This window comes from Neophocaena asiaeorientalis, unplaced genomic scaffold (genome assembly GCF_003031525.2).
Source record: "Neophocaena asiaeorientalis asiaeorientalis breed wild unplaced genomic scaffold, Neophocaena_asiaeorientalis_V1.1 scaffold895, whole genome shotgun sequence".
NCBI lineage: Eukaryota > Metazoa > Chordata > Mammalia > Artiodactyla > Phocoenidae > Neophocaena > Neophocaena asiaeorientalis.
Window position 1 is genome coordinate 77,194 of NW_020175019.1, and position 21,767 is coordinate 98,960.

The 21,767-nt window shown below is 38.0% G+C and overlaps 1 pseudogene; it reads right to left on the reverse strand.

Annotated features, from left to right (window-relative positions):
* Positions 1–20,379: 20,379 nt before the first annotated feature.
* On the reverse strand, positions 20,380–21,276 carry LOC112411602 (elongation of very long chain fatty acids protein 5 pseudogene; annotated as a pseudogene).
* Positions 21,277–21,767: the final 491 nt, after the last annotated feature.

Sequence of the window (21,767 nt, forward strand, 5' to 3'; positions counted from 1 at the left end):
TTATCCTGTATGGGACTCTCTGTGCTTCTTGGACTTGATTAACTATTTCCTTTCCCATATTAAGGAAGTTTTCAACTATAATCTCTTCAAATATTTTCTCAGTCCCTTTCTTTTTCTCTTCTTCTTCTGGAACCCCTATAATTCGAATGTTGGTGCGTTTAATGTTTTCCCAGAGGTCTCTGAGACTGTCCTCAATTCTTTTCATTCTTTTTCTTTATTCTGCTCTGCAGTAGTTATTTCCACTATTTTATCTTGCAGGTCACTTATCCATTCTTCTGCCTCAGTTATTCTGCTATTGATTCCTTCTAGAGAATTTTTACTTTCATTTATTGTGTTGTTCATCATTGTTTGTTTGCTCTTTTGTTCTTCTAGGTCTTTGTTTAACGTTTCTTGTATTTTCTCCATTCTATTTCCAAGATTTTGGATCATCTTTACTATCATTATTCTCAATTCTTTTTCAGGTAGACTGCCTATTTCCTCTTCATTTGTTAGGTCTGGTGTGTTTTTGCCTTGCTCCTTCATCTGCTGTGTGTTTCTCTGTCTTCTCAATTTGGTTAACTTTTTGCAGGCTGCAGGTTCCTAATTCCCAGTGTTTTTGGTGTCTGCTCCCAGTGGCTAAGGTTAGTTCAGTGGGTTGTGTAGGCTTTCTGGTGGAGGGGACTAGTGCCTGAGTTCTGCTGGATGAGGCTGGATCTTCTCTTTCTGGTGGGCTGGTCCACGTCTGGTGGTGTGTTTTTGGGGGTGTCTGTGACCTTATTTATGATTATAGGCAGCCTCTCTGCTAATGGGTGGGATCATTTTCCTGTCTTGCTAGTGTCTGGCATAGGGTGTCCAGCACTGTAGCTTGCTGGTCGTTGAGTGGAGCTAGGTCTTGGCATTGAGATGGAGATCTCTGGGAGATTTTCGCTGTTTGATATTACGTGCAGCTGGGAGGTCTCTTGTGGGCCAGTGTCCTGAACTCTGCTCTCCCACCTCAGAGGCACAGCACTGACACCTGGCTGGAGCACCAAGACCCTGTCATCCACATGGCTCAGAATACAAGGGAGAAAAAAAGAATGAAAGAAAACAATAAAATAGAATAAAGTTATTAAAAAGACAATAATTATTAAAAAAATTTTGGTAATAAAGAAAAAAGAAAGAAAGAAGAGAGCAACAAAAACAAACAAATCCACCAATTATAACAAGTGCTAAAATCTATACTTAACCCCAAAATACAAAAAACGGACAGACAGAACCCTAGGACAAATGGTAAAAGAAAGGCTATACAGAGAAAATCACACAGAGAAGCATACACATACACACTCACAAGAAGAGAAAAAGGAAAAAATATATATACACAGTTGCTCCCGAAGTCCACTGCCTCAATTTGGGATGGTTCCTTGTCTATTCAGGTATTCCACAGATGCAGCGTATATCAAGTTGATTGTGGAGATTTAATCCGCAGCTCCTGAGGCTGCTGGGAAAGATTTCCCTTTCTCTTCTTTGTTCGCACAGCTGCTGGGGTTCAGCTTTGGATTTGGACCCGCCCCTGCGTGTAGGCCACCTGAGGGCGTGTGTTCTTCGCTCAGACAGGACGGGGTTAAAGGAGCCACTGATTCGGGGGCTCTGGCTCACTCAGGCCGGGGGGAAGGGAGGGGCACGGAGTGCGGGACGAGCCTACGGCGGCAGAGGCCGGCATGACGTTGCACCAGCCTGAGGCGCGCCGTGTGTTCTCCCGGGTAAGTTGTCCCTGGGTCACGGGACCCTGGCAGTGGCGGGCTGCACAGGCACCGGAGGGGAGGTGTGGGGAGTGAACTGTGCTTGAACACAGGCTTCTTGGTGGTGGCAGCAGTGGCTTTAGCGTCTCATGCCTGTCTCTGGGGTCCACACGTTTAGCCACGGCTCGCTCCCGTCTCTGGAGCTCCTTTAAGCGGCGCTCTTAATCCCCTCTCCTTGCGAACCAGGAAACAAAGAGGGAAGAAAAAGTCTCTTGTCTCTTCGGCAGCTCCAGACTTTTTCCCGGCCTCCCTCCCAGCTAGCTGTGGCGCACTGACCCCTTCAGGCTGTGTTCACGCCGCCAACCCCAGTCCTCTCCCTGTGCTCCGACTGAAGCCCGAGCCTCAGCTCGCAGCCCCGCCCGCCCCGGCGGGTGAGCACCCGAGCCTCTCGGGCTGGTGAGTGCCGGTCGGCCCCGGTCCTCTGTGAGGGAATCTCTGAGCTTTTCCCTCCGCACCCCTGTTGCTGCGCTCTCCTCCGCCGCTCCGAAGCTCCCCCGCTCCGCCACCCGCAGTCTCTGCCTGCGAAGGGGCTTCTAGTTTGTGGAAAGCTTTCCTCCTTCACGGCTCCCTCCCACTGGTGCAGGTCCCGTCCCTATTCTTTTGTCTCTGTTTTTTCTTTTGCTCTACCCAGGTACGTGGGGGGTTTCTTGCCTTTTGGGAGGCCTGAGGTCTTCTGCCAGCATTCAGTAGGTGTTCTGTAGGAGTTTTTCCACATGTACACGGATTTCTGATGTATTTGTGGGGAGGAAGGTGATCTCTACTTTTTACTTTTCTGCCATCTTGAAGCTCCTCCTGTCTTTGGCCGCTCTTAATAAGAGGTTGTAAAAGTTTGCTCTTTACCTCAGAGGCTAATTTTCCCAAATAGCAAAGGTTCCGTATCTCACCAGAATGACATTCTACACTGTGTTTCTGACTTCGTCATGTCCTTGAGTATTCTCCTCAACATAAAAGAAACAACAAATGTTCTTCATTTCTGAAAGTGTTGAGTGTCACTTCGATTAATAGATAGCCAAGTCACAACCATTCATGTTCTCAGGCATACCTGATCCCATCTGAAGTGCTCAGATCTGTCAAATTTTGAATTTTGCCTTCCCCGAAACAAATCTTTGCTGAAAAATGGAATAAAAAGTATGAAAGTTTCACAGAAACTTTCACATCTAAATCTTGCTTTAAGATTTCCCACAGGGCCCCTGGAGAAGTCACAGAGATTTGTTCTTTTGCCTTATGGAAAAAGATGTTACGGAAATAACTATGTTTATTTGTTATGTTACTGTTGATGAGCCTCAGAACTGTCACATCAAAAGAGTTGCTACTTTGTACTTTTAAAGACTACTCTGAATTCACGTCATATAATCATTATTTGTGAATGAATGCAAAAGATTATTATGGTTTTTGATAATTTAGTACAGTGGTTATAGTCAAATTCAGATATGATGGTTAATTAGTTATTTAAGAATGTTTATGAAATCTACTCTATATTATTAGTATGAGTTTTAAGAAATTGGTATTTATAGAGATTTTATTTTGCCCAGAACTTTGCAAGTCAGGAATCCCAAATGAATATCCTGCATAGCCATCCTGCATCTGGGAGGCAGGCAACAAGTGAATAAGGCTGAAGATAGCAGACTGGACTTATATTTCTGTGTGTTAATAACTTCCTCTTATTTTTTAAAAGTAGTTGAATTGGAGTTTTCTTTTTCTTGTAATTTATAACCTTCTGACAGATATCTACCTATACTTGGATCATAGACTTTTATATGTTACAGCTTCACTCATTGTTATTGACTATTATTCACCAGTAAACTTTTTAAGAAGTTTGCTTGCCTAGCTTCCCTACATATAGGACTTTCAAACCAGGAAACCTTAAGATTAACATCAGGCTGTTAAAGGCAAGCACGTGACAGCGGGAGATGTGGAAGCTGAAAGGCTATCTTTGAAGGAAGGAGAGGCTAAAAAGGCAAAGAGCTGGGAGACATAGAATTGTACCCAAATACACAAAATAGATGCTCATAATGATGACTTTGACACATAAAGAGAAAAGTTAAACTATTCTTTTATTAAAGACTGAGAAGTATATATTTTGCAAAGACTTCCATCAAAAAATCTTAAAATGTATTAAATATGTAATGTTGTTTCAAGGGAAAAGTTATGTAGAATGTTAATTGACGAGATATTTTTTATTTCCCAACACCTAGCACGGAGAAAGGCATGGAAGAGACAGTTAAAAGTTTGTTAAATGAATGAATAGATGGATTTGGAGGATGGACAATATAAAATTATAATCTAATTCTATTTTGCACAGTTTCATAACTCATCTGACATGGAAATGATCACCTCTAAATATCTTTTTCCTCTTAATTTTCCATGAAGTCTATCTCCCCAATTTGTCTTTTCCTGAGTATTTAAGAAAAAAACATTGCAGAAGAGTTTTTATGGTTTTCCACTGTAAGTTATGCCCAGAAATGCATCAATAAAATTTTGAATTTCTTGTCAAATTTCATTCATGTAGCACAGTGGGATTTCAGGGACAAAATGAAAGGCTAACAATGAAATCCAAATGTTAAATCAATTCATATCTGTGAATCATGGGGTGGGACGTGATGGACAGCAGTCCTAATGGGTTGGCAATGAGGAAGTAAAGTGTCTATAGAATAATTTAGAAACAAACATTGACTAGAATTTATTCTGCTTTTTTATTATCATCATGTACCAGCAATTCTAAACAGTGTCTGTGATAAAATATTTCTTCCACCCAAAATATTTTGTTGGTCTAATTTCTAAACAATTGATGTGGCTACTGCTGTGCTGTGTTTAATATCTATGTATGCTTCAGATTAACACATTTTTATTACTTATTCTTCAATAAATGTTTAATTCTACTTAGCAGTTAACTCAAAGACCTCCCAGTTACATATTAGATCCCCAACGTACAGTCTCAGCTACAATGCATTTATTTCTAGAGTAAATTTGTAGTAGTTTAGAACCGTCTGAGCTGACTTTGGGAAAAGTTGCTTTGTCCAGTCCAGTGGTACTTGATATTTCTTTATTTAAATAGGAGATTTGATTTAAACAGTGATGGGACAGTGATTGTAAAGATGAACAAATAGAACTTGAATTCCTTCAATTTTGACATTATATATGACCCCTTAGAGTTTTTGTTTGTGTTTAAAATTTAAAACATTGAAGCAGAGTGTGAACTACACGGAGTAATGTTTTTGTTTGGAAAGGGTACATCTTTGATACATGAAATATGTTACTGAATTTGAAAAATATCTTTATAATTGAAATTTTTTCCTTTTTATTGTTTTGAAACTAAAGAACAAATTGAGAAAATGACTACTACTGATTATTACATGGGTTTTACTGAGACTAACTTTATCAGATAGAAGAAGGAGATTGTAAAATGTGATCCACTTCAGCAGTCCAATACCCTCGTTACTCCACTGGATCATACCTTCCATGTAACGTGCACAGTGTTATGGCATGAATTATACATAATTATCATGGAAGTAATGATAATTAAATACCCAATAAGCCAGTGCTACAATTTTCCAGTCTCTATGGATCAGTTTGGGAGCCAACAAAGGGATCACAATGAGCCTTACAATATATAGACAACCTTCCAATTATTCATGCCCTTGCAATTAATTTAAAACTGTAAGTCTCTGTGCTTGTTCATTTTCTGTCTTGAAATGATTGTGTTTAAAATCAAATATGAATAAGCGTTTACTTGGTGAAAGGTGAAATGGGTATATCATGGATAGGTTAATGACATGGCATCAAATATGTCTTCCTTGAGGAAATTAACTCTCTAGATGATGTTAGTGATATTAAACCTCTTGGAGGCACTTTTCATTCTGTATATAAACTGGATCCTGTCATCATACTTCGTGGCAACATTCATCACAGGAGTTCGTGTTTCTCCGTCATGGGACCCTTCTCTGGGCGTTAGTGATTGCACATTTTTTCTGTTTTTCTGGCTTTTCTTCTTTCTCATTTGTTGTCTCATTCCATATGAGCCATATTTTTCTTTCCTTATGAGAGTTTGGCCTAGACTCCTTCCTCATCTCATTTTATACTCTTGTCATAGATAATCTCTTGCGTGTTCCTGACTTTATTCATCATCTTTAAGTGAATAGCTTCAAAATCTGTATTTCCAGCTTCTCTATGAGCTTCTTACAGCTGGAGATCGCTGCCTAACTATCTCAGAGACACCTCAAACTCAACCTTTCTGTTTCAATTTTCTATTACTTCACAAGTATAGTAACTAAAACAATGAATGTCTATAATATTTGAGAATTCTGTGCATAGACTGGGTAGTTTTTATGCTCCACTTGCTGTGGGCTCTAGAGTCGTGCAGCTGCTTTCAGCTGGAGGCTCGACTGGGCTGAAAGGTCTAAGATGGCCCCACTTTCCACATCATGTCTTTCCCTCTAAGTCCCCTCCATGTGGCCTCTCTCTTCAGCAGGATAGCCTAAACTTCCTAATAGCATGGCAGCTGGGTTCCACAAAAGCAAAGGGGGGAGCTGCCAGGCCACTTAAAGGTTAGTCCCAGAAGTAGCCCAGATCAGGGAAGCCTGTTGCTTTAGCCAAAAGTAGGTACCTGTAAAAATATTCTTATTAAGTTTTAGGGATAGAGTAGCTACTGACACCATCAAAGGAAGTTTCTAAAAACAGAAAGGAAGGAAGAAAGGTAGGAAGGATGGGAAACTATCTTCAATCAACTTCTCAAAATAAAAGGGACAAATATTCAGCAGTAGGAGTGGTGTATTAGCTTCCTTGGTATTTGAAGTGTGAGCTGCCTTTCAGCAATTCCCCTTATACATATCAAAAAGGGCATATAGAAAAAGGAAATTACATACACATTATAATTATCAAAATAGTTTCTTCCTTGGACTACCAAGTTCAAAGTATTATTGCTTTTCCATAATTTATGCTGATAACCTTGGAATCATGGTTTGTTTGGTCGAACCCTCTCCCTTCCATATCAGTTCAGCCATTTATCAAGTCTTATGGAATCTCCCTTTGTGTGATTTCTCACATCAGGTAATCCATTTTCATTTTCATCACCACCATCCTGCTCCATTTCCTTTCCACCTAAAATGTGAGGTATTATGGAAATCCCATACCTGCCCACCCTGCATCCAATTTTGCCCTGGGTCAAGCTATTTTACACATTAAAGTAATTACACAGATTCTCTATTGCCTGCACAATACAGCCCAAACATTTTAGCATGGCTTTTGAGTGTCTTCAGACTGTTGCAACTTTATTCCTAGCTCTCTCATATACAAACTCTCTCTAGTGGCCAATTGGATAGGTTTCCTCTGTGTAATTGGTCAAGCTGTTCCCCACCTGAATTGTTCTTCTCTCATATCAGTTTTCTCAAAATCTATCCCTTTTTGTGAGTTTTGGGTCACGTCCCATCTTATATCTTTCTGGGCTACCCCAGACCTCATGATCCTCTCATCAGTGTACCTCTTGAACTCAGAGTCAGTTGGCCTTCAGTGTAAATCAACTTACTATTTTTTAATGTTTCACATGTCTCAAATGACATAATAAAGTCTTCCTGGGTAGATCAATATTTTGAGCCCTCAGTAGTTCATGGAGAAGAAATGTTCAGCTTCTTTTCTTTTTTACTTTTGAGGAATAAGTAAATTACTAGTCTCAGATTATGTATCCACTTTATAAAGAGCCACTGTCTACCACTGAATTTACTGAAATTAAAGGAAAAGCATAAGAATCTGATTTAAGAAAGATTCAGAGACAGAGCAGCTCTGGGGATCTAAGTACAAGAACCTCCTAGGATCCTCAGGGTCTGACCACCGGCATGAATGAAATCCCACCATTTTTCATTTTTCTGTTGCATTCTGTTTGTAAGAGTTCAGTCTGAAGAAAAAGCCTGATTGCCAGAGCTTGAGCCACACATTCTTCTTGAAGTATGTGTCGAGGGTGGGTCTAAAGTGAACTTCTTGGCTTCTCATTAAGACTCTCTCCAGTGAGTAAGAGGTAATTTTCCAAAAGAGACTTGGCGAGCTATTATCAGAAAAGAGGGGAGCAAAGGCTGGGCAGGCATCTCATTCCTCCTTTGTATCAAATCATATGATTTACCTGTATTTAATATATTCAGAGCCGACCCTGATAGAGCCTAACTTAGAAAGTAAGGAAGCTAAATGCCAGTAAGAAAACAGATACTGATTTCATTAGGATGATTGGTGGTATGGGCGGAGGAACAATTTTAAAGATGTTTGGGACCTACTTTAAAATTTTTCATCAAGGCCAAAATTGATTCCAAAAATACTGTATTTCCAGTAAACAATACATTGATTTGCATTTTCAAACATTTTTATAGCTGTTACATTATTTTTGTCTTTTTAGAATATTTTACAGTGTTTTAAAATGTGGATCGGGCTACCTGAAATCTCTAAGAAAAGTTCTAGAAAGTCAAACCTCTTGGGTAATGTGTGAAAAACAGAAAAGGATCCAGTGCTTTCCAGCCAAAGGATAACTTTCCCTAATGTTGAAACCGAAACAAGATGTCATTATCTTACTTTCACCCTGATCCTATTTAACGTTGCAGTAGGGCAGTGGCTGGGTAATATGTTTATTGTCATTGGACCCCTTTGATGACAGCCGTAGTATTCTCTCCCCAAAACATACATTTGCACAAGTACAACTTTGCACACATTTTTGGAGGATATATGTGTCCCTGAAGCCCATCTATCAATGCTAGATTTAGAAACTTTGGGGGGAAAAACAGTGTGTTAAACCTGTAGTGAAAGGGCACGATATTTAGTTCCATTCCTATGTCGTATGGTAGCAAATTCCACTAAAAAGGAACCAGCAGATCCCAGACTGACACTCCTCCATTCACCTCCCTTCTGTAGTATGTGTTAAAAAAGGAAGCCGCTAGTAAGTTTCTGAAACTTGTTCCGAAGTTGATTGTGCACTTTACCAATAGAGATCCTTAATTATTACTGAAGAATTTCTTTTTGGTTAGGAAGTATGTAAGGACCTTAACACAGTTCTTTAAAAAATATTTGGTGACACTCAAGCTAACACTTTCTCTCTACTTATTTTATAATTCTAATTTGAGTGATTCATTACTCATGCATTTATTTGCTGAGTACTTAGTACGTGACAGAAACTGTGCTAGGTGCTGCGAATGTGCAGATGAATATGACACACTGGGCTGCTGCCCTCAGGGAATGCGTATTCATTATTTATTGGCTTTTAAATTCAACATATACCTCTGTTAATTTGACTATTTTAAACCTCTAGTTAATTGGCTTAAAATTTCTTTTACTCATTCCTTCTGAAGTGAATTTTTTAAATCAGCACTATCGAATAGAATTGTAATGCCAATCACAATATGCGATTTTAAATATAATAATTAGTTATAGTAAAAGTAAAAAAACAGGTGAAATTAATTTTAATAATATATTTTTCTAACCAAGTATTTCCAAAATTTTGCCACTGCAACATGTGATATCATAAAAATTTATTGATGGGCTATTTTACAGTCTTTTGTTGTACTGTCTTCGAAATCCATCCACATTTCAAGTGCTTAATAGCTACAAGTAGCCGGTGACTACCCTTTTGGATAGAACAGGCCAAAGTATTCGAATCCACGTACTTGCTCTTCCTCTGAGGACTTCAGTCTCTCAACATTTTTGTCTGCCTACCTATCTATTTTGTTGAAGTATAGTTGATTTACAATATTATATTAGTTTCAGGCGTACAGCATAGTGATTCGGTAATTTTGCAGATTATACTGCATTATAAGTTATTACAAGATAATGGCTATAATTCCCTGTGCTATATACAATATATCCTTGTCGCTCATCTCTTTTATACACAGTAGTCTGACTGTTAATCTCATACCCCTAGTTTGTCCCCTCTTCCCTCAGCATTTCTTATGCAAGGCTATTTGGCTCCTTCTCACGTTCTGTCTTAATAATTCAGTACCTATTTGCTCCCTCCCCAAACTGCTTAATAGTGTTCTTATTTGCAGCAGAAAACAAAAGAAAAAGAAAAAAAGACTCTTACCATCAACTGTCCGCCTAGGAGGGCAATGAAAAATCATAAATTTAACAACAACAAAGTTTGCTATAATTGATAGAGCTAAAAGGGGCAGTAGGCTTATTTGATCAGGGAAACTTTGGACATGGTAGGACACGACAGAAGAGATCGATTTTTAAAATACTATGTTACTGTGTTATCAAGCACTTATTTGTCATCTTTTAGGCTCAAAATTAGGGTCAAGGATCTTCTTAGAGACTGAACTCACCTGGAATAATTACAGCAGCTAACAAACGCACACACACTGCCCATGGTCTACTTGCCTTATTTGCTAAAACTTCCAATTTTTAGGCAAACTGCCAGATTCTCAAGGTAATATCTGTGTCCCAGTTGAGAGTCTGGTGTGCACAAACCTCTATTGCGACAGCTCCCTTTGGTGCTTCTGTGGCCCAGTGAAGTGGCTCTTCTAAAATAATTTCTATTTTATAGTATTTAGAGCTTAAAGAACTGAATAAAACTCTGGAAACTATTTGACTCCCTTAAAATTCTTCTGCAGATTCTGAATAGGAAATACTTATTAATCGGCCCTGTTAGGGACGTTGCATCACATTTTCTTTCATTAGTAAAAAAAAAAAGTAAAACACAAAATAGACTCACCTTCTCCTTTTATTTACACATGAAGTTAATATTAGTCCAGACAACTAGGAAAGGAGCAAAAAAAAAGTACGTTCTTTCCTTTGAAAGCTGCCTGAACAGATACCTGGCTTTCCTCTGAGCAAACAGTAGTGTCTGCACAGCAAAAAATGGTTACTGTAAGAAAAAAAAAAAAAAAAAAGAATAGATCAGAATAGACTATGTCTGTTATTTAAGTCGATAGAAGTTTTTTTTTATGAAACAAAGGAAATCTTTTCTCAAGGATATCCTGCATGATAACATCATTTGCAAAGTTCTCAGAATTCCAAAATACTTGTTGGAGTATGCACACACAGATGGACAGAAGAGTGCTCTACTGAGTTAATCCCTACCTCCAGATATCTAAAGACTAAGATTTTATGGTATCGTTCATTTTTTTAGTGAATGCTAAAAATATGTGTGTTTTAGAAAAGCACATATTATACAGCTCTTCTAAATGTATCTGCACAAGGGCAAAAATAGGAAAAGCAGTGTGGTTGTAAATCTGATTCTCCTGCCAGAGAAAAAAAGTGTAGTGTGGCCTTGCTTGATATTATGACTTTTCCAAAGAGTTACTCTGTATGGTTTAACAGAACACCACTTCCACCAAAAATATCTGCTACTTACAAATCTCAGGAATTGGAAAGTCTTTCGATCCAACTTGAAGAAAAACAAATGAATAAGCATAAATAGTATATACGCAAAATGTTATGTACCATAGCATTTTAATCATATAAAAATAACATGAATTTAAATACTTCTGTTTCTCTCTCATAGTCAAGCACTACTCAAGGATGGAAGTGTGGAGAGGGAGGTTCTGGGAGAGTTCTTGAAGTAGAGGTGTGGGGAGGGAACCTAGGAATTGTATCTGTGGAAAATGTATTCCAGCATCCTATCTCTGCACTTGGTCTTACTGCTAGATTGTGGGCAATGAGTGATGTGCTTTGAATAGATGGGTATTAAGGGGGCCCTCCAATGAGTGAGGCTCATTGGAGTTTGCAGAGATCATTAAATGCTGGAGACCACATATTCAAATAGTTTCAGTAGGAACAGGAGACAGGGTCCCTACAAAAGTATCACTGTGGATGCTGGAGCAGGTGAGAGAACTCATCTTTGTGGGTGAGGCCACAGTGATCAGAGTGTCACCATTGCTCTGAGATGGAGACAGGTTGGAAGTAAATTTTCTGAGATAGTTATTTTGGGAGTCCAGGAGATGGGCAAGAAGGGGAGTCTTCAGAATTCCTGGTTCATTCTTGTACTCTTATAGCTATCAATGTTAGTGGTACAATGTGTCATGTTATGTTATGCTAATTCAGGGTCACTAGAGGCCCATCAGAGCCCTGATTCGGAGGGAACAAAATGAATGGGCACAACTGGAAGATCCAGGAGGGATTCTTGAGGGGAGCCAGGCCAGGGGAGTGGATATACAGCAGGAAAATCCACTCCAGAGCCCCCTGAAAGGCGTGTTTGCCACTGGAAGCAATACTGGGGAACTCTGTTGAGGGTGGCAAAGTCCAAACCAGGTATTGTCCCTTATACTCGGACTGTTATAAGCACTTATTTTCTGATTTCCCTATCATCCGTCTCTACCTTCTCAACTCTGTCCTCTAAGCTTACTCACTCATTGGATAACAATTTAAGGATCAACTATATGTTAGGCACTATTCTATATTCTTCTAATATCAAGATGAGTAAAAATAAGTGCCTGTCCGCATAGAGCTTCCAGTCCAAGCAATCCCAGTGAAGTGGAAGAACTTCAATAGGGTTTACAGGAGCATGTAGCAGTGACTCCCTAGTGTCCGATTATCACTTTTAGTGATGCCAAGATTGATGTGGGTTCAAGTGGTAACCTGATGCCTGCATTGTCAAATTCCCCATCAGCCTCAAGATTCCTAGAATTTAAAGATCCTGGCTAATGATTTTGTCAGAAAACTTATCCGGAGTTTCCTTCCATTCATTCATAGAGCAAACATTTATTCAGCTTTTTCTAAATACTAGACACTATGCCGGTGCTAGAGACACAAAAAGAAATAAGCCAAGATGCATGTGGAAGAGACAGATAAATGAATAACTTCAGTGCAGTGTGAAAATGTGCAGGAGTAGATGCAGAGTCCTCTGGGAACACAGAGGAAGCAAGGTCCCTAATGATGGCAATCTCTAGCAGTCAGTGGGGCAGTTCATCTAAGTCAGGAGCTGCTGGTTATCATGCATTAGCAAACAGCCAACATCCAGGGGAAACTCAACTATACAGCTTGAATTTCTGCATTTCAAAGCCAGCCACCAGAGAAGCTTTCACTAGAGGCTTGATACATCAGACTTTCTGGGTTCATCCTGCTGGCTCCCTCATTTTTTTTTTAAACTCTAAAGCTCTCATGTCTGCACTGGGCAACCCTGTTTCAGCCTCTTGAAAAACAGAGCAGGACGCTCTAGGCTTATGCCCTGGTCGATTTGTTTCTTTAGAGCTCCTAAAGTGGTTTGTATCAGTAATTTAAGGAAAAGTACTCCAGGTAGTCTGCTTCACAGCCTGGATCCCCACTAATATAGTATTGTGAGTTGAAGAACTGTTGTTTCTTGTCTATTTTGTCACACCCAGTATTGACGCTTTACTAAAGGAAATCAGCTTTCAAATAAGAACGGTGTTGCCTCCTGTTGGTTCAGCTGCTCTGCAAACCACAGATTTTGTAAATTACAAATAAGATCCAATCTTTCAACCCAGAGAGGAGGAAGAGGCCCTATTTTCCCACTGGGCCTTATATTCTAGAGTGAGCCTTTTACTTAATTTCCCAGAGAATACTGAAAATGTTACCAAAAATGCAATAAGAGAATACTGCAAATATTATCTAAAATACATAAGAAAAACCAGAAAATTCATAACTAGCCCTGAAATTATCCTCTTAGGATTTTAATATTAGATTTAAAAACGCTGATTAGCCTGTAAGTTTTCAACGCCACCCCCAAGCAATCAGCAATTGATTTCCTTGCGTTCTGTGTGTAAAAATACGATAGACTGGGTAGATTATAAATAACAGAAGTTTATTTCTCACAGTTTTGGGGGCTAGAAGTCCTAGTTCAGGGTGCCAGAATTGTTGTGTGAGGGCCCTCTTCCACGCTGCAGACCTCTTCCTGTGTCCTCACATGGTGGCAGGGACAGGGTAGTTCTCTAGGGCTTCTTTTTAAGGGCATTAATCTCATTCATCAGGGTTCCACCCTCATGACCTAATTACGTCCCAAATGTCCTATCTCCTAATACCATCACATTGGGCACTAGGATTTCAACATATGAATTTGGGGGGCGGGGACACAAACATTCAGACTGTAACACTGGGCCAGTATCCTATGGCATATGATACTTTAAAATGTTTTATTTTGGTAAAGATATTTTTCATGTTATCCTAGGTAGACTAGTTTCTTGTGGCTGCTGTGACAACTTAACACAAACTTGGTGGCATAAAACAATATACATTTATTCTCTTTAAGTTCTGGAAGTCAGAAATCCAAAATCACTTTTACTGGACCAAAATCAAGGTGTCAGTAGGGCTATCATTCCTCTGGAAGCTCTAGGAGAGAATCAACTTCCTTGCCTTTTCGAGCTTCTAGAGCTACATTTCTTACATTCCTTTGTCCCTTCTTCCATCTTCAAAACCAGCAGCATAGCATCTTGCATCAGTAACCCACTGATTTCTATCTCTGTAGTCAGATCTCTCTGCCTCCTTCTCAAAAGGAGACTTATGATTAAATTTAGGGACCACCTGGATAATCCAGGATAATCTCCCCATCTCACAATCCTTAACTTCCTTGTATCCGCAAAGTTCCTTTTGCCATATAAAGTGACATTCACAAATTCCAGGGATTAGGACCTGGCTCTCTTTGGGGGCCAATATTCAGTTTACCATACTAGGTAAAAACATTCTTCTCATCTGAAGTATCCATTTTCTCAAATAATCCACCCCCTTTGGTCTACCAAGGTTGTTTCAAACAATATTTTTTCCTCAAGTATGTTAGCTGCCAAACTTATAAGTTATTACAGATGGAATCATTGTAGATCTGTAATATACAGCCTGCTGAGCTACACAAACAAGATCCCTTTTAGCTTTTTTTTTTTTTTTTTTTTTTTTTTTTTACCAGGGAAGCCCCCCTTTAGCTTTTTATCCTGGTTTGACATACAACATGGTCAAGGGAAGACTGTTTCAATGACTTCTCTAAAACCCCATTGAAAACTCTAAATGTCATCCATTATGTTGTTGAGTGTTCCTTATGGAAAAATTCATGATTTTTTTTTAAAAAGTTGTCTCCCTTAGATTTAAAACTCGAATTTATCTATCCTGATTAACTACAACTAGACATATAGGATTCATACTGATTTTTAAAAATTTGTCTTGACTTCCAGGAAGTACAGGCTAAATTTAGTAGATAATTAAAGTAACTATTCTAGCTAATACTATTGTATAATTATATGTTCTTCACCCACCCCCTCAATAACCATTTCTTCTCTTCCTTAGTGTAATGCTTTACATAATTTATCTTCCGGTCAACAAGCCTATTGCATGGGCCTTTTATTACAGTCTGTCTCAAAATCCTTTTTGAAAGCAGCAGACATGAATAAAGCAAACAAACAAATTTGGAAGATATATAGACCCTATGAATTATGGCCCATCTGCATCTTTTTTGAGTGCCAAAGGTATAAATTCAGCGATAAATACATTTTGTTACTACAAAAGCATTTTAAAATTGTGTTTCTGTGCATTATATAGCTTATTAGAATAGATAAATTTAGATGTCAAGGATATGCTAACTAATGCCAATATAGTCTGTAGTTGTCTTGATTTCATTCAATATCTTCCAATTTTAATAATTTACAACTAGTATCAATGACAGAAAACTTTAAATGGAAATGTATATGAGCTGGCTTTTGTTAATACCTTCTGCAATAAAGACACATAAACACAGTTTTGAAATCATAGGTATATTTTCTGAAAGGTTTCCACAGGATAAGGGCTTCATTTTGGAACTATTTTATACAGGTTTCTCCCCCTGTCACCTCCCACTCAGTTTATTAGAACTTAACATACTATCTGACATAAGTGATACATAAATGGAGTAAATAATTTGTGTGTATCAGAGGCCAAGCATATTGGCTATTGTGGAAGCTTTGAAACCCTGTCCTAGTAGAGAAAAATAAGAAAAAAAAATATAAATATAAGGGTCAAAAGTCATTGGCCTGCTTTCTCATTTATTCTCTTAATCTAGTTTCTGATGGTTACTCATCATGTAAGGATTTCTCATTACATTTCCAGAGTTACATCTCCAAGAAACCTAAATGATAACTAACTTAAAAATGCCAATATGTTAAGCTTTAATTCAAATACAGCAAAATAAACATGTCTGAATGGGATTTAAGATTTAGAAAAATTTGATTTATAAAAAGCAATTTAACTCAGAGAACTAAACATTAAATTGTAACTCAGAGACTCTTAGTTCAAATTTCATGTTCACTGACTCATCTATCCTTTTGAGATATCAATATTTTTAAAAATATATTTAATATTATAAGTGGCTAAACAGACCTAATTCTTTCTGTGATTTAAAAGTTATAGCTGTCTTTTAAAACTCTACTGATTCCCAATATTTTCGGTTAATAATATATTTTTTTAATTTAAATATGAAATATTTTGAAAAGATATAAATGGTACAGAATAATATAATACAGTACCTTTAAAACATTTTTACCCAAAGTTCAGAGTAAGAAAACCTATTTTATATCACATTTACATACTTACATAAGTATACAAATAACTGAAGCAGACTATCCACAAAACACTGTTTAGATGTACTGCAGTTTACACTGATATTTCCTATTTTTTTTTACTTTATTCTTTTTAAAAATATAAGCCTCAATCTTTCAAAGTGATTTCAGACCCACAGTACGGGTATCATCCCACAGTTTGAAAACACTGATATACTATTTACATTTATGTATCCACCATTCATTCAGCTTTATAAGATCTTAACATTTTGCCATATTTACTTTAAATAAAAAGAAAATAAAACATTAGATAAATTCCAAGTTCCCCATGTACTCTTTCTTTTCCCTTTTCCTACTTTCACCACAGAAGTAACTGTTATTTTAAATTCGCTGTTTGTTTTCATGCATGTTTAACAGTTTTCACTTCCTATAGATGTGAAGAATATAGACCATAATTTTGCATATTTTAAAGTTTATATAAAGCTATTATGCTCACCTATTCTTCTGAAATTTGTCTTTTTTTGGTTTATCATTATGTCTTTTTTAAAATTGAAGTATAGTTAATTTACAATATTTTATTAGTTTCATGTGAACAGCATAGTGATTGAGTGTTTTTGAAGATTATACTGCATTATAGTTTATTATAAGATAATGGCTATGATTCCCTGTGCTATAAATAATATCCCTATTTCTTATCTATTTTATACATAGTAGTTTGCATCTATTAATCCCGTGTCCCTACTTTGTCCCTCCTTCCTTCCCTCTCCCTTTTGGTAACCACATGTTTGTTTTCTATATCTGAGTCTTTCTATTTTGCATATACCTTCATTTATATTATTTTTTAGGTTCCACATATAAGTGATATCATACAGTACTTGCCTTTCTGTCTCTAACTTATTTCACTAAGCATAATATTGTCTAGGTCCAACCACATTGCTGCAAATGACAGCATTTCATTCTTTTTCTGGCTGTGTAGTATTCCATTGTAATTCTGTTCTGAGTAATTCCATTCCCTTGTTTATCATTATGTCCAGATATGTATCAAGTTTGATCTAGATACATATCAAGTTTGATACCTGTAGCTCAAGTTCATCCATTTTAACTGCTCTATAATAGCCCATTGAATAAATATTACTCATTTTTTATTAATCTATTGTGATTGGTAATTTAGAGTTTCTTGTTATTGTGGCAATAATGAACAATACTGTAATGAACATTCACGTACCTGCATCTTTATGCTCAAGAATAAGTGTTTCCCTAGGGTCTATAACTAGAAGTGGAGGCATGAAGCAATAAGACTTGCATGTGTTTGACATATATTTCCAAATTGTTCTTCAAAATAGTTGTTCTGATTTGTATATGCAGTAGTACTCTCTAAGAGTTTCTATTTCTCCATATCCTTGCCGTTTATAAGTATGATAAAAAAATAATGTGATTGAAATCTTGTGTAATCTTAATTTATATTTTATTGATCAGTAGTGAAGTTGAAAATTTTCATGATTTTTCGTCAAGTTCCCTCTTCTATACATTTTCCCTATTTTCCTAATGGGATATATTTTTTATGTATGTATGCTATGAGTATTTTTCCTCCTTTTTCTATCTTTTACAGTGAGGCCAGGTCTACACTATCAATATTATAGTAAAAATTAATTATTCAAATCAACAAAAGAAAGGTCTCAGACTTGCTGTTCATGCTTACAGTCAAAGTATAGTAGTTTTTCTGGTTTGTTTTAGTTTTGATACTTGGTTCCTCTGCAAGAAGGGCACTTAAAGTAGGGTTTGAGGCCTAAGTTGACCTGAGTTAAGCTCATAATAATAGCTCTCCACTTGGGGTAATGTATAGCACAGACCTACATGTGTTCCTGTATTTCTCATTTTTCAAAACTTCAACAGTGGATCAAATATCTGGTTTGATATTTGATCCAAATACTTGATCCAACAGTGGATCAAATATCTGGTTTGGATAATTTACCTCGGACAATCCATTGTTTCCTTAGTGATTTATTCTTAATATCCTCTCATTCCAAATTATTGGGGAAGTCAGTTACAGTGTGAATGAAGAAAGCATACATTTAGCATATACTTACTATGTGCAGTATGTTGTAGTTGAGGGATGGGTAGATATGGATATTATGATATAATATCTTACTTCAACCAGAACATGGCTTCATTGGGGTCCTAATACCAATATACGTAAATGCAGGGACTGTATGCTAGATTGGATCTGGATCTCAGGCTTTAGTTCCAGTCTCATCCTTCATGGCCATGCCACCTTAGCATGCCACTTCCTCTGTGGCTTCTAAACACTTAGGTAACTCAAGACCATGTCTACTTTTTTTTTTTTAGAATGTAAAAAAATGACATGCCAAGTCAAGGTTACAAATTGTTTTTTAATCAAAAACATTTTAATGATTAATGTATAGACATTATTTAACATTGTGGGTATATGCAGAGGAGCTAAAGCACACTCTGACAGCATACTATTGAATGTTATAGTTTCTGTAATGAAATATGTAAAGACATTCGCAAGCTAGTACCTAGGAAGACATACACTTACAAATATATACATTCTAGATTTGATAAGGTAAATGTAAACAGATGCTGTGACTCCTTCCAAACAGAAATCCCACAAGACTAATTAAGAGAACCAACTGGCTCCCTATAATATGAATGTGCAAAATTAAAGCATGATAAACTGATATTTACATAAATATCAAACCACCAATTCATTTATACATTGTCAACGACCTTCTCAGATGTGTCATGAGTGGTTCAATGAATGTTTTTTCCTCCAGTGGAGGAGGTATTCAGAGGCTAAATTCCAACACTTTAAAATGACACACACAACAGTCCTTATCTGTTAGATCACTGCCTCTAGGGTGTGAGACATGATTTTATGATAAGCGGTCTTATTTTTAAACAAATATTTCTAGACAAATCTTTAGATTCGAGGCAGGAAAAAAAATTACAGGTGCTATTAGATTTACATTAAACAAACCATCTCTATCCAGTTTCCCAGTTCTCTCATGCTACAGCTATCTGTTTAATTTTACCTTAGATTTAAGGTCCTTTCCCCACCTTTATTCATTTTGGTAAGCTAGGCACATTTTCAAAAGAAGTTTGTGTCAAAACAGATAGCAGTACAGAAATCAATCCAAATTTGGACCCTGGCAACCAGTTCCCCACTGCTCATCTATGGGACTCTGTCAAATGGTAAACATTTAATCATCTCTTGGAAAATATATATCTACTCTCACAAGTGGAAAGCAAAATGGGCTTTGTCTCCTGTATAAAAACACTTAGCACTTCTGAAATTTAAAACGGGCTACTCATCCTACACACTTCCTAAAATCTTGAAGACAAAGAATATATATTGGAAGTTTCATCAAGACTGCTTTAGAACCCCCCCCCCATTTTACATTTTTTTTTTTTTTTTTTTTTTTTTTTGGGTACGGGGGCCCCCCCCTTACCCAACCACTGCGCCACCAGGGAAGCCCCCATTTTACATTATTAATAGTGGCACTCAATAAAAAAAAAGATCTATTAAAAAGTTAAACTGACTGTTCCACTAGACTTGAACCTGCCTGATTTAAAGCCAATATTACAAAACTGAAGGTGCCGATTTCACTTGTACAAGTCACTTGAAATTATGTGTCACACGATAGTTTCATAAATCATGGTCTTTGAGTTTTCTGAACGGAACTATTAGAAATGAATAAAAACTTGAAACATACCCTAATTTAAACTAATAAGCTTTGGGCCCTGCTTTTTAAATTTTAAGGCATGTGTGTTTCTCTACTGTAACGACATTATACAAATTTACAATCGCATGCATGATCTACAGTAAAAAAAAAAAAATGTGGATTACAGTGTTATTAAATTGTGAATCACAATTCAGCACCTGTCATGCTATAACTAATGAGGCAACAGCAGTGTTGTGTACTACAACACCTCGCCCTCCACGGTCTAGCGCAAGGGTCAGTGAGAGCCCAGAAATGTTAAAACTCTTATGCCTACTTGGATAATCTGTCTACATTTTCTAGGGGTTTGGAACTGATGAAAGAGGTCCTGCATGAGTCATACTATTGTAGGCCGACTAGTTACAGCACCTGTTAACTAGCATTGGGCACAATTCATATGTGCTTACAATCAGACGACGTGGTTCATAAGCTGTCAACCCTTGGGCCTCAGTCCTTATGCTGCTTCCTCAGCTTCACATTGTTTTCCAGGGAAGAAAAGCTGCTGGTGTGGCCGTTTATGGCCGTCACGTAGCCGTTCTGGTGGTCCTTCTGGTGTTCTCTCCTCGGGGAGGCCCCCTTCTTGTTGTAGGTCTGAATATAGAAGTTTGCGAAGAGGGCAACCAGAGAAATCACGTATCCAATCTGCAAATACAGCCAATCAAGAGGGAAGGTGCACGGCTAGATGACCCCGCAGCCGGTCTGGATGATGGTCAGCACAAACTGAAGCAGCTGCCCCTGCGTGATGTACTTCTTCTGCCAGAGGTACAGCCTCATGGAAGGGACGGACGACAGACTGTAGTACGAGTACATGTGGACGTGGATGAAGCTGTTAAGTGTGGCACCAAAATAAGAGGGGCCACAGGGGACCCAGTTCATCACGAACCACCAGATGTTGAGCATGGAGGCGCGGTGGTACACGTGCAGGACTGTGATCTGGTGGTGGTTCTTGCGCAAGATGAAGAAGGCGTCCGTGAACTCAATGAGCTTGGAGAAGTAGTACCACTAGAGCACGCGGGTGATCTTCATGTCTGCTTCTCCTCCACTGCGTGTGCCCTGACAGAAGAAGTTGTACTGGCCCTCCCATACTCCCGTCACTAACTCACAGAACATAGAGAGCGAGAGCAGTGTGCATTCAAGGTTATACACCACTAAAATCCCCCGGCAAGAGAACGGCTGCCTATTCTTCATATATTTTGGTCCCAGCCATACAATTAGCAACTATAGGATGGAGCAGAGCGAAGTAGGGATATAATTGTCCAGAAGAAACCATCCTTTTAGTCTGGGATCTCGGGGGCCGAGCAGTGCCTGGTAATAGGTACTAGGTGCTGCATCAGAGTGTTCCATTTTAAAACCTCTTAGGCCGAGGGTGGCTGCGGCTCCAAGAAGTGGCGAGGCGGCGTTGGCGGCGGCATCCGGAGCCAGCCGAGCCAGGAGGAGGCGGGAGGGAGGCACCGGCCAGCAGGACCCGCCACCACAAATTGATATTCATAATGTACATATGTAACTTACTAGGTTCGTACCATAAAAATGACATCTATTGTGCTATTCAGAAGAATAATGGTGAGATTAATTTTTTTAAATAGCAATTCATTGTACCACGTGGTTGGTATGTACTTGTAATTTAACACAAATATAAAGAATATCTTTTTTTCAATTCTATCAGTAGCTCTTTGAGTGAGTATATAAATTCATTTGTAAATGATACCAAATCTAAATTTGAATTCTTCAACCTAAGCCATGGACCAAGGGGTATCTTGCCCCTCATCCTTCTCCAAATACCATGGAATTGCCTCTGACCTCACCTCAGTTGACTTATTACTCTTAAGCTGTAAGAT